The 26,984-nt window shown below is 48.2% G+C and overlaps 1 protein-coding gene across 1 annotated transcript in view; it reads left to right on the top strand.

Moving 5' to 3' along the window:
- MEI1 (meiotic double-stranded break formation protein 1) overlaps positions 1-26,984 on the top strand; it is a 3,731,473-nt gene that overhangs the window by 3,165,096 nt on the left and 539,393 nt on the right. The gene's annotated exons all lie outside the window — the stretch shown is intronic.

The following is a 26,984-nucleotide window of genomic DNA, read 5'->3' as shown; positions in this document are numbered from 1 at the left end:
AAGCAAGGGCACTAAATACCAGGTCTCAATGAGTCAAAATAAAGCACAAACCATACTGATCCTAAAGGAATAAAGGGAAGGGAGAAAAAAGGCCATAGAAAATAAGAAAGACAAAATAAAAAAAACCCCTCCAACCCCCCACCCTGCACCCCTGCCGATGGCTATAGCCTAACCCCACTAGCAGCGTGCCTGTCGCCCCATTAACCTAAACCCTAAAGGAAGGAAAAAGAAGAATGGAGGAGGGCATAGTCATACGATGTTCCCGACCCCTTAGTCCCCCGCCTAACACAGACCCCCCTGTCGCAAAGGACGGATGTAGAGCTTCTCTTACAAAGGACCACAGGGGGTACTGTGATACACCGCCCAGCCTCTTTAATCAAACAGTTGCAGTTCAAGCGTCCCTAACAGTAGTTCCAAGTCATCCCGATGCAATGGACTTAACCCTGACCCTTCCGAACCAGCACACGAACCCTACCCAGCGAGACCCATGAGCACACATACAAGTCGTAAATGTGAAGGAAGCCATCGAAAGTCAATCCATTACCACTTGTAGCTAATAACTCTACGAAAAGTTCAAGCACTGAAAGTTTCCTTCCCCTCGCTGGACCGTCACGATGTTTCACGCCCCGGGATCGTAGAATCTCCAAAGAAGGGAGAGACAACCACACGATGAAGGGAGAGTCTACAGCACAGGTCTCCGGGGGGGGGGGGGGGGGGGGGGGGGACGCCACACGATACTTCCAAAGTCAATGGTGATGAAAGATACACTCACGGCCTCTGGGACACAATCTTCCAAAGCGCCATCCGTTGGTTCCGATATTCGCCTCCCTTCTCGTTCCCTCACGGGGTCCTTGCACAAAGTCAAAATGGCCGCTGCTTGAATGGCTGTAGATTGCTGATTCAACCGTAGGGCAGGGTCCGGTACCTCGATCAGAATCCCAGTTAGGCATGCATCAATTTTAGTCCAGGACACATCCATGTGCGAGTGAAACGCCCAAGGTTCTGCCAGTATTGACCTTAGCGTTAGCCCTGATGTCGTTCGATCCATATTATCAAGTTTGGTACCAGTCACGATCAGCTCCCCAGGTGAAACTGGCATTTTTGGGGGGAGCGAACAGGATCACGAGAGGGCAAGCGTGGACGGTGACCCGTCGTTATCGACAGCCGCAGTAACCCGGCGGAACACCGCAGGCCGGGGTCCCGACCCGCCGTGCCCCGGCAGGAATCTATGTCGGGTCCGTGGGACGGGGATCCCCACCCTCAGTCAGCAAGCAGGTCACCTCTCTCTCGATGCTGGGAAAGGAAAACAATCGCCACCAAATTCGGGCATAGATGAAATCTCGACTACGATCGACCGGACCCTGCCAAGGTCCCCAGCCGATGTTGCACTGCAGCCCGGCCTTGCAGATACTCGAGGCCCCTGCTTCACCCCTGGAACAGGCCACGATCTTCAACTCAGTGTAAGTTCGTTAAATCAGCCGATAAAACGGTCGGGATTTCGCCATCGGAGTGAGGAACACTTCATACAAGCAGAGGCTGGGCGTAAGGTCAGGATATTGTACAGGATCTTGCGGCGGAATATGGAGGTCGGCGGAGCCGGGAACCTAAGCAGCCATCTTGTTTGCCGTCATAGCTCCTCCCCTCGACTCTGACTTTCTAAGGAACTTTCAAATTTGCTCCTGAGAAGGAAGTGCTTTCAGTAGGGAGGTATACCATTCCATACAGACAACTACTTCAGCCTCAGCATGTTTCCTGGTCCTTTTGTGGCTGAGGAAAAGGCACCCACTGATTCCTCAGTTAGGGACAGCGCACCAGTCAGTCTACCATCCTCCCATGGCCCAACCTGCCAAACACCTTTAGCATTCCCTTAATGGAGCACAGCCTTTCGGTTGGAGGTAAAATCCAGAGATTTTTATCAAGCTGACTGGCCATAACATCGGGCAGGTAAGTCCTGCAAATTGTACAAAAGGGTTATGCTCTACTTTTCCTGCCCGCCCTTCTGCACCTTCCACCATCTTCAGAATGACTGACGGAGGGCCATCTGTCCGTTTTATAGCAGGAAGTGCAAGCTCTTTTGGCCAAATGGGCTATCAAGAGGATGTCCGCATATGAAGTGCGTCTTGGATTTTACTCCTGTTGCATCCTAGTGCCAAAGAAGGCAGGAGGCGTTCCTCATATTTTAGACCCGTGTCCTCTCAACGCCTTCCTTCAGAAGGACAAAGTCAAGATGCTCACTCTTCCCAGGTCCTGGATTTCCTTGAGTCTGTAGACTGGATGGTAGCATCGGACCTGCAGTAGCTGCATATCCCCGTCCTGCATGTGCTATCTGCAGTTCATGTCATGTAGTTCCTACTAATCCTTAGGATCTGCACATTGTTTAGACAACATAAACTAAGGGCATGGTATCAACACTGGATCCAGACACCCCCTCAGGATATGTTGGCCTATAGACCGGCTAGCTCACAGTGCCACTGCAAGCACCCCTAACTTACCAAGGAGCGAACAGTGTCTGGCAGCCACTGAACATGACAACCCTGATTCCTCAGGAATCGTGGAAACAGTACAGAACCGTTCGATCAGTCACTCATGCTCATTTGTTCTCAATGAAATATACAAAGAATACACAATGGGACGTTTTCAATAATATTTATTGAAACTAACGTTATTCTTGCATAAAATATGTGTGCTGCAATGATTAGGAGACAGAAGCATATAAAGGAGATTACAAGCACCATAAGGGTGAACTGTAGATACATTTCTACCATGGTGCTGAGCAGTGAATATATACAGGTATATATGCAGTATGCCAATCTAATGTACTCCTAAGATGCTGATCCTACTTAGGTGTACCTAGAGTGTGTGTAGGTGTAGAGCCAAGACTCTCCCCTAGGGACAATCCAACCCTATTACCTGTTGGGAGAGAGTGACGGATCACGTCTTGGTCTCGATTTGGACACCCCTCATGGAATGTCAGACCGGTGTGTGGTGATTTCTCAGTAGACAGGGACCTTCGACGTCCACCAAAGTACCTCCTCTACCAATCTATTAGGATGCCTATAATTTATAATAAATGTAGGAAGGTGGAATCTGACTACATGGTTGCCCCCCCCCTTTTTCCTGGTGTTTTGATGGTTTTTGACTTAGTTTGTCTGGGATCCCAGCCTAGCTGCTTCCTCTCTAAATTGATTGCATGTACTTTAGGTACACTCCAGATTGGTTACTGGGTTACCCTTGTGAGTCCCTAGTGTATGGTATCTTGGTACCAAGGGCATAGGTACCCCAGAGGCATACCAGGGACTGAAGCATGCATTATGCTACCCCTGGGAAGCCTTCCAAAATGGCACCACAGGTCTGCTACTGTAGCCTGGGTATGGTTGTGCTTGCATCCCTTACTAAGATATAGGCTACCTAGATCTACCTTTAATGACAGACACATATAAACCTATAAGTCACTCCTATGGCAGGCCTTAACAATCCTGAAGGCAGAGTGCTTGGTTTTGTGTGAGAGGGTACCCATGCATGAGCAGGACCCCTCTGCAGCTTTCGGAATCTATTCTCTGATGCGGTTCTATGATACAGCCAAACCATATACTCTTTAATGCATTTTAACCTTGCGGTACATGCTAACTTTGGAATGGCTGCATCAAAACATGTTGTGTTTGGTGTCAAACACTTTGGAATCCTATGGGGGATAGAATTCCACCCTTCTAGAGGGAGAAGACATGCACACACTTACCTAACCGGTAATAATCTAAAAAAGCGCCAGCATCACAAAATGGATGCTGCAGCTACAGACACGAGTCTGACCTCCTGCTGCTGGATGAAACTCTGGCAGGGGAGGCCTGGACAATAGGTTTCCTGTCACAGAGAGGTGTAACCACCTCCCCAGACAGGCTTTTGTGTATTGGGGCTGGGTGGGTGCATTCAGTGAATGCTTTTCAGACAGTGCTGGGGGCACACTTGGTGTCCCTGTGCATACCCCAGTTCAAACCGGTTGCGGGGGCACTCAGCCCCTGCGCTGGCGCGAAACTGGACAAAGGGGAAGAGGTGTAACCACCCACATCCCGGGTCCTCTGATAGGTGGGATGCCTATAATTTATAATAAATGTAGGAAGGTGGAATCTGACTACATGGTTGCCCCCCCCCCCCTGAAACTTAGTATAAGCATAGGAACGCAGTCCTTAGGACTTAAGATTATCCTGGACAAAACTCTGCAACATATATCTTGGAACTTCGACATTCTATTTTGACTAGAAGATGGAAAAATCTCCCTTGGGGTCAAGGAGTGACTCTCCTGTTCAAACAGGCACCAAAGAAGCATCTTGCCAGTCTGCTTTTCCAAGGCTCCCACCGGATCCCGAAGGATTTGCAACTCAGGACATGGACTTCCAGACATCTCCGAAGCCGACCCGAGATCACAGCAAAGCTGAGACCCGTAGCCATCACGAGAGACGTGGAACCGGAACTCCTGGCACAATGCAACAAGCTTTCCCGAAGTTGTGCATTGGGCTACTCGTAGTCCAAGCCCTGAGCATCATCTGCACCGAAGATTGTGGGCCTACACTCCGTGAGCGTTCTGTGGGCCCGCTTCTAGCATTTCTGCTAGAGGCCCCTTCGCGATCCCTGGTCCATCGACTGGTGGGTCCCCACGAAGGTAACTCTTGTTTCTTGGGCTTCCCTGGTTGCTCCAGACGTGCCCCGACTCCCCTCCAAAGGATGAGTCCCTCAGAGCTTGTTAGTCTGCTCCGAAGCCAATCTTTGCATTCTGCGTGGGTTGCTGTTGCCAATGCTTGTTGGGTCCAATCCGGATACCGACACCGCAGCACTCGACATCCAACGTGGGACAGCTCGAATTCAGCTCCTGGTTGTCATCAACGCCTCCTGGTCCTTGTGGCTGAAGAGACAAGCTTCACTTTCTGTACCTGAAATCACCCGTTATCGGTGAGCATCTTCTCAGCGCCTTCCTGGTCACTAGCAAGTGACCCAGACTCTGTCCCCACTGCTTTCAGGTTCTTCAGATCTCCGATCCATCCGGACACTTTCCACTTGGTCGCCTGCAGCACTTTTCTGCAGCTCGCCATAGAAAACGACAACGAAACCCGACACGAAAGACACCCATGCACCCGGCTTCCCTGGGTTAGGTAACACAAGTACTTTGTTGCTCCTGTGGGTCTTGACTCTCGAACTGTCTAGTTCTAAAAGGGTTTGCTCCAAGTCCACTCCAAAGTGTCCCTAATCTTTAAAATTCTAATCGCAGCTTTCTCCATAGAAGTCAGTGGTGATTTGCGGCTGTGTTTAGACACTGCACGCGTCCCCGTGGGTCTCCTACGTCACTACCGTGGGTGGTTCCTGGTTGCCTCATCGGTTCTACAGGCCCTAGGCCTTGTCTCTATGTCTGTCGTGGTTCTTATATCACTTACTTAGTATATGGTTTGTGACGCCCCTAGGGCTAAACGTATACTGTGCTAATTTACTGTGTGCTAAATAAGTTTACTGTATGTACTTTTGCCTCTAGCCTCATAAAGAGACTAGAGGGATGTGTTTGGATTAAATACATATATTTTATATATATATATATATATATACCTGGTGTGGTTCTCCTTTCATTTGGTCATTCACAAGATTATAGACTGGTAAAACAAGCTGCTTTACATTCCTGTGCAGAGCCTGAAGGCTCTCCACAGCTAGCACTAGGATAGATTTGTATATAGGTTGTCTTTAAACCTACCATCAATAAGGGTCTTTTGGACTGGTGTAAGGTGCCCACTAGAATAGTGGACAGTATATGCTTGGCCAACTTCTCACAATAAAAAGCAGCCTTTGCAATATGCGCGCTAGATTAGTGATGGTATGGCTATGTGTATAGTGCTGTAGCCCTGTGGATGAAGATAGGATGACTTTTGTACCTAGTGCATAGAGAGGCCTAGTACATGATGTGACAATATTGTGCGAAGTTGGATATATAAACAAAGTAGATTCAGAGAAACTAATCCAACATTGTCGTAGATGCAAAGGTGTGCAAAAGCTCACAGCTGAAATGTTATTTTCTAGGACTATGTAAGGAATACGCTGTCTTGCTATAGGGGTCAATTTTGGGAATGTAACACCCTGTCCTCATCCCAGGGGTCAATATATAAAAGCTATCTAAAAAAACAGTATAAAATGGAATAAAAAGGTAAGAACTACTCTTAACATATTCTAAAAGTAAGCTTCCCATTTATAATATTCCAAAAAGTATTTTCTTTAAAATCCTAAGCACTCCGAAAGCCATGGTGTCTAGAAAAGAAAATTAAACAAAAAGGTTTTGGTTGAAATTAGTTTATACAACAAGCCGCATTGTTTCCACACGGATAAGGCCAATTATTTCATGTGTTCCCGAGTCGCAGATTAATGCAGCAAAGGTGATTCCATCCAGTTCCCACAACAGCCGCTGAGGGAGAGACTGCATCCTGTATGCTTATTGTGGAGCTGTTGTCCAAATCACTAGGAGCGGAAGCATCCCACTGTGGCTCCAGAAATGCATTATCAGCATTGGAAGGCGCTGGGGACAACAATACCCATCGGCCCTTAACTGGTCCAGCAGTACATCAGTATCTAATGGTGCAACCAGTTGTGATCCTAGGCATATGTCTAATACGCCTTTGTGGCTGCAAAGCAGGCAGTAGAATACTGGTTGTATGCAATTAAGCCAAATAGGCCTGAAGGACAAGAGCCAGTGCTCGTTCAGTTCTCGAAGTCGAACTGTGCCAAACTTATGAACCATATGCTCATAGCATTGTAGCACAAATAGTGCTGTGTCCATTCCGAATCGAACTTGGACGTCCATTGCGGATCAGAAAAAATAAAATCAGGATTCTCGCCAAAAGTAGCAGGACAAGCTTGAGCCCTCCAAAAATGCTTTACAGAGTTGAGTGTATGAATGATGGAATAACTCCGAAGACTGTCTGAAAGGTGCTAACCAGTTCAGAGCCAATACATTTTTTTAAAAATGCACTTTTCCTCTCCTATCAGAAATGTTAAAGATGCAATGGACTAGCTCCCCAAAATGCAGCAGGAAGTTGGTGTGGAGTAGTGCCTGTATCTCCGCCTAGGACCTTGCAACCTGGAGATCAAACGTCTCTCTTTGACTGAAGTTAACGCCACTTCTTGTTGAAAAACCATTGCTTTCAGTCTGCTAAGGGAATCAAAGCGTATGTTGGAACATTTATTGAAGGCCACAGCGCAGCCTCCCTAATTTTGCGGGCAGGTGTAAACAATACTTGTGTACAAGAGTGTCTAAGAAATTAACCGTCACCAGATAAGAGATGCCCAGTTCCATTCCACAGCAACATTGATCATTCAGCATCAAGTAGCTCCCATTTGAGAGCAATTTGAAAAACGGACGTATCATGGCAGCTGGGGAACCCTTCAGATAACATGACAAGTTCGCAACAGAAGCATAACATGAAGAGAAGTGTTCTGGCAAACTAATGAACTGCTTAGGGCATCCTCACAGTCGGAACCACGAAGAAAGACTTATTTGTCCCCTTTCCTGCACTTAAACTTGAAAGGCAATTCCCAATACTCACGCACATAACCTTCTCCTGGCGCTTTGTATCTGCCTACCTGTTGGTATTAGAAACAATATTGGAATTGGAAAGTTGTGACCGGTAGGGTGATATAACCATGGATAATCCAGTCAGTGGATGGTGTCTCTGCCACGGTAAAAGGTAATTGGTCTAATTTTTCAATGTGCAGCATGGTGCATTTCACATCTCTGCATGCCATAGTTATCTGTCTTTCTGTCAGATCGTATTCAGAAAACAGACTGGTAGTGTCGATGTAGCTCCACGGCACGTGGCCAAAACGTAGGGTTTGCAATGTCCAGCTCAGCATTACGATGGAACGTAATTGTGACTGTCCATGTTGTAAAATAGACATGTTCTGCTGTGTTATATCTGATAGAGACTACTAGCCGCAGATTCCTTAACGTAGAATTATCCCCAGGCGTGACACTGGATCCGGAAAACTTTTTTGCCACAGCATCACTGGGCCCCGGGGGGACGGCACCTGGTGACTCGTCCTCTGACGTCGTCCACGCATGTGACGTCAGTGAGGATACGTAAACCTCACCCCGGCGCGCATACGTCAGTTATTTCTCTTTTCTGCGTGCAACGTGGATACGGATTGTGTCCTGGCCTGTTTTCATGCCTTCTTTTCTTTTTCATGTTTTGGCATTAAGTGGAACAGTGTGCGAATGCCTTCTGGCTTTAAGACGTGTACCTCTTGTGCACGTTCCATGTCCGCGAGGGACCCTCACCACGACTCGACGGATTGCGACGCCTGTCAGCACCTTAAGCCTAAGTCACGGCGGGAGCGCCAGATGAAATTGTTGTCGGCCCACTTGTCCAGGTCGGTGTCCTTCCAGCGTCCGTCCCCTACCTCGGAAGCAAGGAGCTGCCGGTTCCGTCTGCGACATCGTCCCTCGCCACGGCCCCAAGGGCGTTGCTCGCCGACTCATTCTCCTGGGGAGTGCGTGGTGGCAGAGGTCGACCTGGCGCAGCAAATGCCCACTCTGGCGCCGATTGAAGTCGATCAAGCGCTTGTGGTGGACTCCACAGAGCCATGCCGGCATCGGGTTCTTGATTAGTCTCCTTAGGTTTCATCCTTTCCAGAGGTCTGTCATCAATTGGTGTTTTCCTCCCCGGAGACAGGGCGCCCCATTGTTGCCTTTTCACCGGCATCTTCCATGAAGGGCTCCTCGCCGTCCCCACTGCCTAAATCCTCGAACCCTCCTTTCCGTGGCTCGTGGCTGGCTTTTCCAGCAGCCTCTCCGCCTTCCCCTGGGGCCCCTCAGGTTCACCACTTATCTGTGGATCCCCCACATATCCAGGGCTGGCCGCTTCCACCTGGACTTTGGGATGGACAGCTCAGTCGGCAGCCGTCTCCCACGGAGTAATTACTTTCTCCTCCGCAATGCCCTACGGAGGCCAGTGTTGCCTTTGTTTGGGCTAGTTCCACAGCCGCTTGCATTCTGTGGATGGGTTAACCTGTCACTCCATTTCCTACAGATAAACTTTTGGAAGTTCTCCACCAGGGCTCTGGTGGACGGGAGCTGTTCCTTCCCTTTGAAGCGTCGCTCCATAATTCTCTTCTGGATTGCTTGGGGGCACCCTGCCATGGGTGACCCGGTTCCTCAGCTGCTCCTGCATCGCCACCGTCTGGCTCCACACGACCCTGTCTGCCTTTCCTTCCACCCTTCTACTCAAGGTTCTCTTCCTTGGACGGCTTTTCTGTCCTTGCCTTTGGTGTTGTTTCCTCCGTCTTGGGAGGCCTGGTGTTTGAATTCATGGGGGCGTAGCATCTTTGCTTCTTCTAGTGCTGCCTTGCGGGCGCTCAACACTGTGTGTGTTAGCTAGGGCTACTTCCAGCCTGTGGGATTCTGTGGAGTCCCTTCTTTCTCATGTCTCCCATGAGGGTGCCCGTGCTGATCTGCGGAGCCACGTATTGGACGGTAGGGCAGCCCAGTGGTTAGATTCATGGGGGCATAATTGCTTCTTCCAGTGCTGCCTTGTGGGCGCTTAACACTTTGTGTGTGTTGAGCAGGGCTACTTCCAACCTATGGGACTTTGTGGAGTCCCTTCTTACTCATGTCTCTCATGAAGGTGCCCGTGCTGATCTGCGGGGCCATGTGTTGGATGGTAGGGAGTTGGCCCCATTTATTCTTTGTGCGGTCTTGGATGTTGCTGATGGTCTCGGTCTTGATATGGCCACTTCTCTGGCTCTCCGTTGACTTCAGGCTGTGTCAGGTTCAGCTGTCCCCTTCACTGTGTGTGTGTGTTCTGGTGGAGGGCTTTTCCTCCGTTTCTGCCTCTTCTCCTTGGAGTCTTGGGGTGATTCGTCTTCTTCGATACTCTTCTGCCGTTGTCTGTTCCTTTGGGGCTTCTGGCAGGGGTTCCTGGTGCCTTGACGGAGCTTGGGGTGTACTGACCTCCCTTTGCCTTGTCCTTGCTTCCTTCTGCTTGATGGGGGCTGGGCCTCTCTTCTTCTCCCCATATCACATCCCCTGTGGGGCCCTGTGTTCTCCCAAGCTGGTGAGGTTCTGTTCTACATGGGGGGGACTGGGTTTTTCTCCCTGTCTCTATGACTCGTCCCCTGTTTGGGCCCTGTATTCTTCCAAGCTGGGAAGGTCCTCTCGCAGACCCATCTCCCCTTTGGGTATGGCTAGGGTATCTATTCTGCGTTAAGGAATCTGGGGCTAGTTGTCTCTATCAGATGTACGACTTACTTACCTTCGGTAACAATGCACCTGGTAGAGATGATTCTAGCCGCAGATTCCTTCACGACTCACCCTTACTCCCCGTTCTGCGAGGATCCTTAGTTGGTCTTCTGCACTCGCCTACCTCCGGGGGTTGTCTTCTGCGAGTGCCTTCTCTCGCTTCTTCCCTAGTAGGATGCTGGTCTTGTTGTTGATCCACTCCCTCCTGTCTGGTGATTGGTGGGTGATTTCATTGGTACTTTACGCCCCTGCACTCTGGCCTTCCAGTGCGGGTCAGCTCGTATCCGTCTTCCTTTTATTGCTTGCACTTTCTGCCTCCTCTGCAGTCCTTGGAGTTGAGGTCTCTGGGCTGGGCCTCGGCCCTTAGCTCCTTACAAGAGATGTGACTCCCTGCTGGTGGTTGGGGGTGAATTGTTGTTACTCTTCCGTTCTGGCCTTGGCGTCCTTCTCTGTCTGGGCTGTGGTTGCAGACCTCCTTGTCTGCTATGTAGTTTTACATGCTTTCTGCCCCCACAGTAGGTGTGCTCTGCTCTGTCCTTCCATGACTTGGGGTGCCATTGTGCCTGGCACTCTTCTGGATGGTGCTGTTTCTCACTTTTCGTTTCTTCCCTTTCTGTTTAGCTGATTTTTTCGCACACTGTTCCCATATTCTCAGTTTTTGTTGTGATGGCTCTGCGTTGTGGCGCAGAAAAGTTCTCCGAAGATAACTGACGTAGGTGCGCTGGGATGAGACTTATGTATCCTCGCTGACGTCTCGTGCGCGGACGACGTCAGGGCGGAGTCACGTGGTGCCGTCCCCCCAGCGCGCAGGTAGTTTGAAGTTTGAAGTTTATTGGTTTGTATAGCGCTGAATCACACATGAGGGTATCTCGGCGCTTAGGACGGCTTTTTTGCCACAGCTGTGGCAAAAAAGTTTTCCGGATCCAGTCTCACGCCTGGCGATAATTCTACGTTAAGTAATCTGCGGCTAGAATTGTCTCTACACGATACATCGTTACCGAAGGTAAGTAACTCGTACGTCAATTGCAGAAGACACAGTGCTGCTCAGTGTATAAATTATCGATGATAAAGTGGTCATACCATTGTCAACTACAGCCAAAGTCTTTTCCATATATGCCCTGTCGATCTCACACAATCTCTCTGCAGCTTCCTGCTGAGAGATTTTCCATAGTTTGTTGTATAGAAGCACTTTTGTCGTGGGTTTCTGGGACCTAGAAAAAATCCTTGAGATCCAGGTCATCAGACAGAAGGGACAAGTGTTGTTTCACCAGGGAAAGTTTTGAGGTCCTAAGCCAATCTAGGCATAACTTCCCAACACTAGACGATGTCACCACCCCTGCGTGTTCTGTTTGTACATAGCATAGGTTGGACCTGTTGATCTTAAATCCTTTCTTGTTACCCCAGAACCTAGCCTGACATTTGTCTGTGTCTAGAGGCCAAACAAACCAGCCCTGATGATCATGTCTGATGTATCGTATTATTAGGCTATCCTGTTTTAGGTTTAAACCTATAACAACTGATTAAACCCCACCAGAAGGGAAATAGCCCTCATCCGTGTAAACATATAAACACTGAAAAAAGACCTGCAGAACCACAAACTAAATGTCATTCAAAGAAAGGAAAAGGAGAGTGAAAAAGTAATTGTTATTTGTTCCTGAAGGGGCCAATACAATGTAACTTTGTTATACAAGGAGCTGCAAGAAAGGCTGGGTTAACATTATTCTGTTTGTGTTTTGCTTCTTAGAGAGTTCACATTTGCTTTTTTTAGTTTTGTGGTCTTTGGTCTAATGTTTCATGGTTTAGAAACAAGTATCTGAAAGAGACTATTAGTTATAGATTCCTTACCTTAGAATTACTGCCAGGCGTCAGACTGGATCCGGAGAATTGTTGTTATTCAGCAATACCCCTGAGCGTCAGTAGGTGCGTCGGTCAACTTTGCGGTCGTCGGCGGCCTCATGGTCACCGGGATGACGTCACGGTGCCTACTTAGACGCCGCCCCTGCGCGCTGACGTCAGTTCTTTTTCCGCACCATCTTAGCGCAGATTCCGAGAGAGCTTGCCCCATAGTCATTTTTTGACTTTTGTCGACATTTTTTTTCGAGACATTCATTCCTGGTGCGCGAGTGATGTCCCATTGTCTGAACGGATTCAAGCCTTGTGACTCCTGGCACAAACTGATGTCCATGATGGATCCGCACCTCATTTGCCTCTGGTGCCTGGAGCGCGAACACGACCCGCGGAGCCGGTTGCATGCTGTGGGCCTTTGATGCCGGTGGCTCCAACCCCGGCGCTGCAGGCTCCCCATGGATCCAGGCCTGGACATGGATCGACGCAGGTCAACCTTCCCCAACGCCTCCAGCCGATGCAATCCCCAACCTCATTCCTGGGATGGACCTGGAGCCTGCTTGACGTCGGCCGACCTCGAATCCGACACCTTAAGGCAATTGTTCATCCCAGGTGTTCCCTATTGCCCTGAGGGTGGTGATGAAGACTGGGAGGGGTCGCTGGACCCTTTAACAAACCAGTTGGACGGAATGGAGAGAGGAATGGGGTTACGCCAGTGGTCTGGATACCTCCCCAGACCATGACATGCTTTCACCCCCTACTGTGGCTACGGAGGAGGGAGCGTCCTGTGCAGTGGTGGTGCGTAGGGCAGCCGAGGCTTTAGGCCTGGAGCTCCCTACAGTGGCAGTCAGGACTAACCTCCTGACAGAGATTCTTCAACCGGTGGCAACTTCCTCTGAACCCCTCTTACTCTTCAATTAAGTCCTCACTGATGTCCTTCTGGGCACTTGGTCTAAGCCCAGCACAGGGGCTCCTGTGGAACGGACGATTGCCCACCGCCATTGCCCGGCTCCGGGTGATCCCATTTTCCTCTCCCAACACCCTTCCCCCAAGAGCTTGGTGGTCCAAGACTCTTCTTCCTAGGAGGGCGCATTCCCTTCCGCACCCCTGTATAGGGAATCCAAGAAGCTGGATCATCTTGGGAAGCGTTTGTTCTCTTCCTCCAGCTTGGCGCTGCTGTCTGTGAATACCACCTGTCTCTAGGGCCGCTATACCCATAAAGTCTGGGATACAATTGCGCAAGTGCTGCCTCGGTGCCCGTAGGAGGCTCGGGCCATTCTCTCCCGGGCAGTGGCGAATGGGAGAGACGCAGCAAAATTCACAATCCTCTGTGGGCTGGATACCGCCGACTCTCTGGGCAGAATGATTGCCACATGGGTAGACCTTCGGTGCTAAGCCTGGTTGAGGACGTCTGGTTTTTCGGGGGATGTTCTAAAAACCTTGCTGGACATGCTCTTTGATGTCCTTCGCATTTTTGATGACAAGGCAGACTGGGCGCTTGAGTGTTTTAAGGATTCTCGGGCTATGGCCAGATCCTTGGGCCTTGCTGTGACCTCCCATCTCCCACAGTCTGCCTTTCATCTCTTTCGTGGCTGCGAAAGTGGCATCCCACAACATTTGACCCAGTCGAGCCACAGGCCCACACAAGCTGCCCAGCCTCTGCATGGCTGCGGACGTGGGACCCAGCGATGCAGGTCTGGGAACCAGAGGGTGGGCCAGTTCCAAACCCTCCTAGTCTGACCTTTTAGGGCCATCAGCAACCAGTGGGTGGCAGGATTCGCCATCACCTCCCCCACTGGCAATCCATCACGTCAGACAAGTGGGTTTTGAAGATAGTCTGAAGTGTCTACTCCCTTCCCTTCGAGACGGTCTCTCCCTCCATGCCACTCTTCTTCGATCGCATGTCTGCACAGCTGTGAAAATTCTCAGTGGATGCAAAACGCATTTCAGCGTTTGTGTATAGATGTGATTTGTATGCAATAGGTACTGTATCACCTTCATTGAAAGTGATGTCGGTATACCCAGTTGGTCCGGCGACTACGTGGATCACCAAGTTGGTTGTGTTGACTTGTATGTAAATGTCTGGAAGGAAGCATGTCAGCTTGAACGGAACGTAAAATGTCAGTATGTTCCTGTGTCCTGTGTTGTGCAGAAAAATCCGGCCTAATTAAGTCATACCATGGTGTCACCCTTTCTGCATAATCCAAAATGTAAGTTCTGCCAAAATCAAAAAATCCTAAAATGGATTGTAGTCTCTTCAGAGTTGTTGGCGGTTGGAGCAAAGCACATTTCTCAAAAAAATGTGTCGCCAGGCTTTTGCCTACACTTACTCTTATCCTAAAAACAGGAAACTGAGGTGGTCTTTTGTTGGTTTCTTGAAATTACATATGTAGCCCAGGTAAGCAAACCTCACTATTATGTTGTTCACTCTCAGCCAAATGTTTCATTAATTAATCATCCGTCAGATAAATATAATCTACATAGGACACCACCTCCTCATCAATACTTTGAAGTAACTCTGTTACTCTGGCTGAAATCGGCCCAGGCCTGTTCTTATACCCTTGTGGCAAAAGACAAAATTGACCCTGAGACCCTAGCTCTGAAAATGTGGTTAGATATCTACTTCCAGGCGCTATATCCTGGCAGAAAAACCCATTTGAGATGTCAGTGTTGTTTTATATTTCTTCTGCACAATGTTCTTCATCAGTGTGGTACTGTGTGCATTCTGTACTGCGAATGTGTATGTGAATGCATTCAAATGTCTAATCCAAGACTAAACTATATGAATTGTCGGGTTTCATTACGGGAAACAAAGGATTATTCATAGATGAGGTGCAAGTCTCTATTACACCCTGGTACTCAAGTTGATCTAATATTTCTTTGACTTGTTTCTTTGCTTCATGTTTAATTGGGTACTGTCTCAGCGGTTAAGGGATCGTTTTCTAAGGGACCTCGTGATGAGGAGACTCATCCCACCCAAAATTATTGCAGTATAGAGCAGGTGCTAATGCAGATGCCCACTCCTGCGCGTATACATTTTAAAGTGATTCTGCTACGAGGTGGGAGAAAGCAGGTAAAATTACTTATTCCCCCATTGGTCAATCTATTACAAACTCAGGTGGCCAATCTTTTTCAGCAAAGAATGTCGGAACCATGTGTCAGGTCCTTCCAAAAGAGACCCTTCACTTATCTTTGTATGTCCCCTTCTATCTGAAGCGTTATTCTTTGTAAACGATGTGTGACACTCACTCTCTTATCAGGTGTTTCCACTATGATATACTAAATCAGCACTACTATTTTCAGAAAATCCATAATGTTCTGGTGAGCTATTGTGACTTCTGTTGCGCTGTCCACCCTTGTCACTACCCATTCCCCGTTCAGAAGCAGAATCCTCAATGGCCTGGCCATCTCTGATCTTCAATCCCTGCTACTTTTTTATTTTTACATTGAGGTTTCGTAGGTTTCTTTTTTATCTTCTTGTTTGATGATGTAGGCTGAAGTGCAATGTGTCTCCCTGTTCGGCTTTGTTCGCACTCCTGATCTTTACTCTGACAGTCCTCCTCTCTACGAGTGCTTCTCAAATTGATCCCGAATAAATAACAGGAACGTGTATCATTATCCTGATATCTGTCAGGCTTTCTAATGCTATCACTGTTTCTGAGATTATATCTTTTTTTAAGCATTTTCCTGTTGAGAAGACCCACTTCGTGATTGTTGTATAGTGTGTTTATTATTTATTTGTTTATTATCCCATTTCTTTTTAAAAGAATCGAGTGCTTGCTTAGAGTTACCCTCTTCAGAATTACTCTGAATGACTGGTTTTCCCAGATCGGGCTCCTAGATTATACCTTACCCACAGACGCCTATTTTTCTGTTGTATATTTTGTTTATTATTTTTTTGTTTATTATCCCATTTCTTTTTAAAAGAATCGGGTGCTTGCTTAGAGTTACCCTCTTCAGAATTACTCTGAATGACTGGTTTTCCCAGATCGGGCTCCCAGATTATACCTTACCCACAGACGCCTATTTTTCTGCAATACTCTTAAGTAACTCCCTCTCCTGTTGTATAGGAGAGAGTTTCCTTAGGCGTTGGCATATAGCCATCGCAGCTGCCTTCCCGTTTATGTTGCCTAACATAATTGCAGAAACTTGGTCAAAATTGTCTATTAGTTTCATCCCTAAGTGCAGGGCATGTTCTGTCCCATACTCATTCTGTATTTGTATCAATACATCTGGTATTATCGCTATTGAAGGGGTACCATGAGTTCTGGTGTAAATTGCAGCAAAGACTATATCCCAAGTGGCACAATCTCCTATCAGGTGAAGCCATCTCCAATTGGCAAGCAAATTGTTAAAATTGTATTTGTCCTGTGGGCCCGTATGGGGAAAAACCCCTTCAAGCTGTGCTATTTTTTGTGCTATCCAGAACGGTACTTGTTCCCGACTGGTGGGAATTCTTCCCATTAGAGCATTCAGCGTTTGAGGGCAGACACCCAGATTTCTGATAATGTTCACTAAATCTTCGTATAGTGTGCACATTTCTACTGCTCCTAACCTATGATTGTCGGGGTGCGGTGTATACAAAGCTAAGACCGGCCAGGTTGCCCCTTCTTTACTGAGTGGACAGAGTCTCACATTTTCTACGGTGTGGAGGAGGGTGCCTTTAAACCAATTCATGTGCTCTTGGTAAGTTAACGGGATTTCTATGTCCACGTATGGAAAGTATTAATCTAGTATGTCATCTTCAATGTAATTGTGAAACTTTTTTGTGCGTGCATCTGCAACAGGGAATGTGACCCAAGAATAAAATACCTCTGTTTTTAATGCTTTGTTTGCCTCAACCACGAACGTAACATCTCCACATGTTGCCGGGAGGACATGTTGTAATAGCTTCAAAGTAACTGCCTGCCTGCCGGCAATTTTCTGAAATATTTAGTCCACTTAATTGTTCTCAAATATCACCATCTTTTTCTGTCATTGTCACATTTATATTAAAATGTTATAGAGATATGATGTGTACAATGTGAGAACCTTCCAATCCTCCAAGCTTGATTTAACCTACAGCCAATACATACTGTATGCCTACTTAAGTGGGGTGGATTAGTTCCCCTTCCCAATATGGATGTCTCCAGTAAAAATGTGAGTAGGTGTCTCTGAGAAAGCACAACTGAACTAATCATATTTAACCGTTAAATAAGTGCCAAACCAACGTTGGCGGCACCATGTCGTGTAGTTCCCACTAATCTGTAGGATCTGCGCTTAGTTTGGACAACATAAACTAAGGGCTTGGTGTTAAGACTGGTTCCGGACACACCTGCAGGATATGTTGGCCTATAGACCAGCTAGCTCACAGTGCCACTTCAAACCCCTTACTTACCAAGGAGAAAACCGTATCTGATAGAGCAGAGCTTTCCAAAGTGTGTGCTGCGACACCGTACTGTGTCGCCTCCACTCTTTGGGTGTGTCGGGTGACAATTACCCCCCCCCCCCCCTCGTGTGTGGCAGCCCGGGCTCAGACAGCTCCCGGGCACACACACAGCCGCATCCGAGCATTTCACAGGTCATTAAAAGACCGTGCATGTTAAAGAGGCTTTGTTGATGTTTCACCCCTTCTAAGAGCCCCTGCAGCGCAACCCTACCTACTGCTTAATGTTTCAGCACCCGTCCCCCCCCCCCCCCCAAAATGTAGCTCTAGTTGTGCCTCTGCGCTGGGGGGTGTCTGCTGCTGTTAATATGCTCTGTAGAGCCTCCCTCCACCCTGGGCCCAGCAGGCACCAGTCTCGCCTGCCAAGCACCAGCCTTAGCCAGAGGCACCGGCTGCTGCAAACATGATTCCTGCTCCTTGACCTTGTTGGATACCTGGCAGTGGCAGCTTCCGAGCAGTTTCAGAAGGAGTCTCTGCTTGGCGCACTGGTTCAAGGCACTGCAGCTCATTACTTAGAAAACTCGGGCGTTAGCAGAGAGGTGGGGACTCTGTCCAGCCTCAGGTCCATGGGCTTTTTATCTTATGACCTCCGCATTTATTTATAAACATTACATCATTGTATTTGTCTATTTTGTTGGATTTATTTCTCAGTAGTTGCATTTAATATTTATATCACAACCAACGGCTCCCTGTAATGCACAAACAGCAGAGGCAATGTTTTTTCCAGGGGCGGCTCACGCGAGAAGTTCCTGAGAGAAGGGTAACGGCGAAAGGGTGCCAGAGAGATAGGGGGGGGGGCAGAGAAAGAGGGAGTGATAGAGAGGAAGAGAGCGAGAGAGCAGGGAGAGACAGAGAGAGAGAGAGAGAGATACTGAAGGATGGAGAGAGGGGGCGAGAGACATACCGATGGAGAGAAACACAGAGAGAGGGAGAGAGACTGAAGGATGGAGAGAAGAAAGATAAAGAGAGAGGAGGGATAAGAGGGGGGAGAGAGACTGAAGGATGGAGAGAGAGGGCGAGAGAGATACTGTGGGAGAGAGCCAGAGAGAGAGAGAGAGAAAGAGAGGGGGAGAGAGAGAGACGGCAGGGAGAGGGAGAGGAGGGCGAGGAGGGAGAGGAGTGAGAGGGAGCCTGAGAGGAGGGAGAGGGAGAGAGGGAGGGAAAGAGGGAGAGGAGGGAGAGCAAGGGAGAGGAGGGAGAGGAAGGGAGAGGAGGGAGAGGGAGAGGAAGGGAGAGGAGGCAGAGGAGGTAGAGGAAGGGAGAGGGGAGAGAGGGAGAAGAGTGAGAGGGAGAGGGAGACGGAGAGGGAGATGGAGGTAGAGGAAGGAGAAGAGGGAAACGGAGAGGGAGACGGAGAGGGAGAGGAGGGAGAGAGGGAGAGAGGGAGAGGAGTGAGAGAGGGAGAGGAGGTAGAGGGAGAGGAGGGAGAGGGTGAGAAGAGGGAGGGAGAGGAGGGAGAGGGAGAGGAGAAAGAGGGAGAGGAGGGAGAGGGAGAGGAGAGAGAGGGAGAGGAGGGAGAGGAGGGAGAGGGAGAGGGAGACGGAGAAGAGAGAGAAGGAGAGGAGGGAGAGGAGGGAGAGGGAGAGGAGGGAGAGGAGTGAGACAGAGAGGAGAGAGAAGGAGTGGAGGGAGAGGAGGGAGAGGATGGAGAGGGAGAGGAGTGAGACGAGTGAGAGGGTGAGAAGAGAGAGGAGGGAGAGGAGAGAGAGGGAGAAGAGGGAGAGGAGAGAGAGGGAGAGGATGGAGAGGAGGGAGAGGAGTGAGACAGAGAGGAGAGATAAGGAGTGGAGGGAGTGGAGGGAGAGGAGGGAGAGGAGGGAGAGAGAGAGAGGAGGGAGAGGAGTGAGATGGAGAGGAGGGAGAGGGAGAGGAGGGAGAGGGAGAGGAGTGAGACAGAGAGGAGAGAGAAGGAGAGGAGTGAGAGGGAGAGGAGGGAGACGGAGAGGAGGGAGAGGGAGAGGAGGGAGAGGGAGAGGAGAGAGAAGGAGAGGAGGGAGAGGGAGAGGAGGGAGAGGGAGAGGAGGGAGAGGGAGAGGAGGGAGAGGAGTGAGACAGAGAGGAGAGAGAAGGAGAGGAGGGAGAAGGAGAGGAGGGAGAAGGAGAGGAGGGAGAGGGAGAGGAGGGAGAGGGAGAGGAGTGAGACGGAGAGGAGGGAGAGAGAGAGAGGAGGGAGAGGAGTGAGACGGAGGAGAGGAAGAGGAGGGAAAGAGGGAGAGGGAGAGGAGGGAGAGGGTGAGAAGAGAGAGGTAGAGGAGAGAGAGGGAGAGGAGGGAGAGGAAGAGGAGTGAGAGGGAGACGGAGAGGAGGGAGAGGGAGGGAGAGGAGAGAGAGGGAGAGGAGGGAGAGGAGGGAGAGGAAGAGGAGGGAGAGAGGGGGAGGGAGAGGAAAGAGAGAGGGTGAGGAGGGGGAGGAGAGAGAGATGGGAGAGGGAGAGATGGGAGAGGGAGAGATGGGAGAGGGAGAGATAGGAGAGGGAGAGAGATGGATAGCAAGGCACGGTGAAGTAAGGATGATGTGCCTTTTGGCGCGCTGCGCTGAGAAAAGCGGTCTTAACTGAGTTTAATGTGCAGAGACCGGCTGATAAGTTGCATGATTGGTCCTAAACGGATTTTTGTATAACTCATATTCAGCAAGGAATCAGGTGGACTTTGTGCATGGTTGGAAGGGTTGGCAGTGCGTGCACCCCCCCTTTTTGTGCTGTAAATCAATGGGGCATGTGTCAATGTGTGCATGGTTATATTCTTGTTTCAGGCACACACCTAACCTTGCTTACACCCAGTTTTGCTAGTCACTATCTTTGTTAGAACCTTCCTTCTTTCTCAAATTTGCTTGAAACTGCAGCATTGGCCCCCTATTTTTTCAAACTTTTCTTGCAGGAGTACCCCCCAGAACCCCCTGTAGGAGGTTCGGTTCGCTCGCTCGCATTACCGTGTCACGAGAGGAAGATTGTCGAAAAGGTGTGTCACCGACTTGGAAAGTTTGGAAAGCTGTGTGATAGAGACACCTAGCCGCAGATTCCTTAACTTCGAATTATTCCCAGGCATCAGACTAGATCTGGAAAAAATTTGCAGCAGTACCTCTGCGCGCCGGGGGACGGTGCCACGCGACCCGCCGTGACGTCGTCCATGGACGTGACGTCTGCAAGGTCATATAAGTGCCTCCCGGCGCGCTGACTTCAGTTTCCTTCTTTTGGATCCAGAGTAAGAGGTTCCTCTGGCATGTTTTCAGGCCCCTTTGACGCTTCGCGTCTGGAGCAGTGTGCAATGCCTTCGGGCTTTAAAACGTATGCCTCCTGTTCGTTGCAAATGTCCCCGACGGACTCACACCATATCTGCATGTGGTGTCTGGGCGAACTCGACGGATTGCGACGCCTGCTAACAACTCAAGCGAAGTCCCGGAGGGAGCGCCAGATAAAGCTACTTTTGGCTCGCCTGTCCTGGTCGGAGTCATCAAGGACCCCGGCCTCCTCTTCGGCGGCAGGTCCCAGTGGCAATGGGTTCTGTTTGCGGCGTCGGTCACAGTCTGGTTCCATGTGCGTCGCTCGCTCCTTCCTGATAAGTCCCGGCGCATGTCGCTGAGGTCCTCGACCTCCCTTCCGTCTGTTGTCAGGGGCACTAGTTCCCAGATTTCTCCGAACGAGCACCCCCGGGAGTCGTCCCTCCCCTATCTGCCTTTTCCCCTTGGGTCCCCTCCTCTCCCTGGGGCGTCCTCAGACCCTCCGTTACGTGCGGGGTCTCCGGTGGACTCGCCGGTGGGTTCACCCCCGGCGCCGACTGAGCCCCTTGCCTTTAGGGATGATGGAGATATGGCGTTGTCAGGGTGCGGCCCGCCTGGGTCCCCATCTTCAACCCATAGCACCCCTACCGCGCTGCATAGTCCTGTGGGGCTCCCTGTGGTATCGCAGATGGTTGCTGTTGCTCACAGCTTGGTTCCGAGCCCGCCTCGTCCTTTTGGACAGGCGGCTGCCTTTTCGGAGGTCGAGCCGGCACCGGTTCGACGCCGTAGGCTTGCCTCCTCAGCTCCGTTCCTTACTTTGGACTCAAAACCTGTTCGTTTCTTCGGAACCGGAGCCTGTATGGTTGATGACGAGTCAGCGCCGGCCGAGGACGCCCTGGCAAGTCCTCGACACCGGATCATTGACTCCTCTCCGAAGGCTTCCGGGGGGAGTTCGGCGTCACCCTGACATCCGGCGACGCCGGATCCGTCGTTGCCTCTCCCCCACTTGGAATTTTTGGATCTGGCGGACTCTCCACCTCCTCAGGAGTCCCATCATGGCCCTCATTTGTCAATGAGGCTTCCTTCATTTGGACATTGGTCTCATCCAACATTCATCGGACAACCTCCTTGGGGTGGGAGGCTCAGTTTACAGCCCTCATCCACGAATGAGTTACTGTCCCCTCCTCGGAGGGCTACCGAGGGTGGTGCAGCATTTATAAGAGTTGTTTGCTTGGCCGTCCGCATTCTGAGTATGCAGCCCCCTTCGGTTCCCCTGTCTTTTGACCTCTGTTGGATGTCCTCCACCACGGTTTGGGGAATGTAGAGCCGCTTCTGCCTTTTGAAGCTTCTCTTTATGATGCCCTTTTGGGCACCTGGGCTCGGCCGGTGTCTGGTGATCCGTTGGTTCGCTCTACAATGCACCGCCACCGCCCTGCTCCAAACGATCCAGTTTGCTTATTTGTTCATCCAGACGTTCAGGGGCTTGTTCTGCAAGCTGCTTTTACTTCCTTGCTTCAGCTGCTGCTTCCTCCCTCCCGGGAGTTCAGATGGCTGGAGTTGTGGGGTTGTAATGATTTCGCCTCCACTAGCTCAGTTCTTCGCTCACTCAATACAGTGTGTGTCTTGGCTCGGGTTTCTTCTGCCCTTTGGGACTCTGCCGAGTCTCTTTTGTCTTCCACCTCTGAGGGCGCTCGTATTGACCTCCTCCATCTTATCCATGACGGCAGTGATCTGGTGGAATTTACTATCCGCTCGGCCCTGGATACCTCGGATTCCTTAGGCCGAGCTATGGCTGCTTCGGTTGCACTACGAGGCCATGCTTGGTTGCGGGATGGCGCCTTGTTGACCTGCCCTTTGATGGGGTCCTTTTGTTTGATACCCACGCCGATTCCTGCAGTTCATTGCCTCTTTGCGGGCTTTCGCCCTCCCCATAGGTCTGTAATTAAAAGGTCTCAGGTTGTCATATCCTGGGGTGGCTACCCTTTCATTTAGCGTCCTCCAATTGGACTATGCGTTTTTGGGCTGACAGTAAGCCTACTGTGGCGTTTTTTCACAGGTTGTTTGTGTTCTGTCCTCTGACTGTGGTTTACCCTAAGAGATGTTCCCCTGTTTTTCTTTGCGGCGTGATTTACTCCAGGTGGGGTACCTGTACGCTATTGTGCAGCTCCGCTCTGTGCTAGGCAGGTGTGGAGGTCTCTTTGGGCTCTGTACGTCTACTGACTCCATTATCTTACTGTTGACGGTTTCAGTGTTGTGCCTTCTGGCGCTGCCTCCTACACGCCATGGGTCTCGCCTTGCTTGAGCCTTACGTGTGTGCCTCATTCTCCTCTTCTAGAGGTTTTTTCCTTGTACTAACTCTTTTCAGTGTATTTCAACATGCTTCAAAATGAGGATGCCCCCTGCCACAGGTGCATTAGGTGGGTTCCTCCTTTAGCGCCCGCAGCTGCGTGGTCTCGGGGCTCGCCCCTCTTGAGAGAGATATATATATCTCGCAGTTTCCGTATCAGCAGACACAAAACTACAATCCCAGTAGTCAAGAAGGATACGGACACGGACCTCAATTCAGTGCTTTTCTTTATTTTCGGTGCTTAAGCGTCACAACGCGTTTCGGTCCCGCCTTGGACCTTGATCACATGACACAGTGTGAAAGATCACATAGGTTTAAATACTCTGCCATTGGTGATGACATCAGCACGATACAGCAGGTAACCGTAACCATATACATAAAAGAGTTCCTTAGGAACAAAACCACAGTTCATATCGGTATTTGATTCAATATGTCAATTAAAATGGTACATGAAACCCATGTTGATCAAATTACATTTTTAACGTGATAAAGTGCAATAGTAAACACAAGTAAAGTTAAAATCTTGTTTTACCTTATTCATTAAAGTGCTAGTGCAAGTGCAAAAAACAGGTAAAATTGGTTAAGTATGATGCGCAAAGATGTTGCAAATGACGGTATAAATACCCGAACTTTCCCATCTTTAACGATGAGCATATTTGTCACATGGACAATTTCAGAAAGATCTTAAAAAGGTTTGGAAAGTTCTTTTAAAGGATTTTGGAGCCTCAATAAAATAGATTTGGACAATTCAGTTGTACATGAGGATAAAAATTCACTACTTTGCAATCAAAGGTTAATTTGGAAAGATTTAACTCATCCAACAAATTTCATAATACTGATTTCTGTATTGTGACAGTGGTCTCATTGTTATTGCACTCATATTATGGCAGGTTTGGTTGCACAGGATAAGGGGTTGCCCACAGTAATAGGAAGTATAGACCTTCATAGGATGATCTCATACTGTTGTGTATATGCATACTTATAGTTGATAAAATTCATAAATACATCCTACAATTCATATAAATATAAATAACAATATAAATATGGATAAAAAATAGGATAAAAACTGCATACACAATGTGTGGACAAACCGCAACACTAATGCCAGCCTAAAGAGTTTCTATATATGAGAAATGACTTTACAAAAGTCAACAGTAGATGAGGTGCTTAAAATTCAAATCAACCAGAGAACTGTGCAATAGTACCAGATGCATTTTTCATGAGAAGGTTTACAAACAGGTGGAAAAATCTTCAGTCATATTTAAACACGTGGGCTGTTTGGTGTTAAGCTCGAGAATGTATCTTGTTTCTAACTTCACGGTTACCACCCCTTCTACTGGCTGGTACCGAGTCAATTACAAAGAAACTAAGTTCCCGGCTGTTAGAATTGTGTACAGATTTAAAATGCCTAGCCACCGGATATGTGTTATCTTGGTTAGATATAGCCCTGAGGTGTTGTAAGATACGCTTATGTACCTGGAGTTTAGTACTCCCCACGTACAAAAGTTTACAGGGACAAGACAACACATATACTGCAAATTCTGTTTTGCAGGTTAAAAGCTGTTTTATCTTGTGTTTTTTGTGGTCAAAAGGCGAAATGTATGATTTCGTATTTACACCCTGCTTGCAAGCCTTGCACACTTTACAGTTATAGAATCCGCTGTGAGTTTTGAGCCAGTCTGTGGATTCTATCACTTCTGGACTGGTCTTTATAAGTTCATCCCTCATACAGCGCCCTCTACTGTATGTGATAGACGGTTGCATCGGTAAGGTACCACCGATGACCGGATCACACAGTACAAGGGGCCAGTATTTCCTGATTATAGACTAAATTTTTTTGTGTTGTTGGCTATACTGTAGTATTATTCTAAAGGGAATATCCCTAATAGAGGTTGTACCTACATTAGCTGTAAAACTATTGGGTCTAAAAGGAATGACTTGGGTGTTTTTACCTGTCAGTAATAGGGATGAATGTTCTTTGGTCATGGATTTGGTGATGGCACTGTTGATAAGTTCATCACTGTAGCCTCGTTCTCTAAATCTAATGGCGCTCTCAGTTTGAGCTTTAAATAGATCTTCCTCTCTGCTATGAATACGTCTCAACCGCAGCATTTCCCCATAGGGGATGCTAGTGATTAGGTGGCGTACGTGAGAGCTTGAGGCATGCAGTGTTGAATTCCCTGCTGTGGTTTTTCTGTGAAGTTTCGTTTCTACTCTGTTCTGATCAATAAAAACTTCAGTATCGAGAAATGTTACAGACTCAGCACTGATATTTGCGGTGAAGTGTAGATTAAGATCATTTTTGTTAATGCACTCTACAAATTCATTAGCTTTTTGTACATCACCGTTCCAAATAATAAACAAATCATCAATAAACCTATACCAAACTACGATATGGTTTAGCATAATCTCACGGTGTTCCACCCTGAGAACCAGCTCCTCCCACCAGCCCATGTGTAAACACGCGTAGCTGGGGGAGAAGCTGGCTCCCCTGGCGACACCCCTGAGTTGCTTGAACAGAAGATTATTGAACATAAATATATTATTGTTCAAACAGAACTCAACCATTTCAATAAGCATTTTTTTGTATTTCTTCATATTACCCATTGATTGTTCTAAGTAGTACTCCAACGCTCTCAGGCCATCTGCATGGACAATACTGGTGTAAAGGGAACTAATGTTAAGTGCCATTAATAAGTACCCTGGTTCCCATTTCAGGTCATTAAGTTTCTTTAAAAAGTCACTGGTGTCACCAATGTACGATGGTAGTGCCTTGACGAGTGGCTGTAAGAAAAAGTCCACATACTGAGAGACGTTTTCAAGGCAACTCCTTCTCGCAGAGATTATGGGGCGCCCTGGAGGATTATTTGGATCCTTGTGGAGTTTGGGTAAAAAATAAATGGTTGGTACCACAGGGAAAGAGTTTTTGAGAAATTTGAACTCTTGATTCGTAATGAGTCCATCATATTTCCAGTGAAGAAGTTTTTTATCAAATGTCTCATACATCTTTTTTAGATCTGTAGTATTGCACCTCATGTAGCAGTTTTTGTCATAAAGTTGATTGATTGCCTCCTTGGTATACATTTATTTGCTTAATAGCACAATGTTACCCACCTTATCAGAGGGTCTGACTACAATCTTGTTGTTCTTTTTCAGTTTTGACGTAAGGGAAAAATATTCCGTCCTTCCTTTATTGTATCTTTTTTTCTTTTTGTTAATGTCCACATTTAGAATTTTAAGCTGTTCAGTGACCTGATCGTGAAAAAGATCAATTGAATCTTTTATCATAATGGGGTTAAAAGTTGATTTGGTCGAAATGATGTCAAAGGACCCCCCGTGTTGTTAGTTCCCAAGATATTAGACCTTTGTCCTCTTCTTTTTTTAAATTTTTTTTATGTATATATATATATATATATATCTCTGCCACTCCACAAGCAGGATGCAGGCGCTCTCTCCTCTCGAAAAGAAACGTGGAGCACAGACCCAGGTAAGTGTAAAAGTTAGTTGGTTTATTGAGCTGTTACTCAGTCGGCCATTACGCGTTTCGGTACTGACGTACCTTGATCACATGACACAGTAAATGGTCACCTGGTTTCTTATATACCAAGATTAACATTTTTTCTTTCTTTTTTGTGATGCAATTTTAAAGTGACAGTGCTCCTTTTTACAAAGCTGTGCAAGTAACGCTATACTACTGGCATGTTTAACATTTTCTGGCTCATTGACAAGCTGTAATTCACTTGTATGTACAGTATTACATTATACATTTAGATACAAGCGTTTCTTATTTTCTTGTGCAAATCCGCATTTGTGAATGTGCAACTTATGCAAATTATTATTTCGGTATAAATACCACAGAGAAACCCTTAGATAAAATATGTACACATCTAAGC

Source organism: Lissotriton vulgaris, chromosome 1_1 (assembly GCF_964263255.1).
Source record: "Lissotriton vulgaris chromosome 1_1, aLisVul1.2, whole genome shotgun sequence".
NCBI lineage: Eukaryota > Metazoa > Chordata > Amphibia > Caudata > Salamandridae > Lissotriton > Lissotriton vulgaris.
Note: the sequence above shows the minus strand (reverse complement) of the source record. Positions and strands in the feature narration are given on the sequence as shown.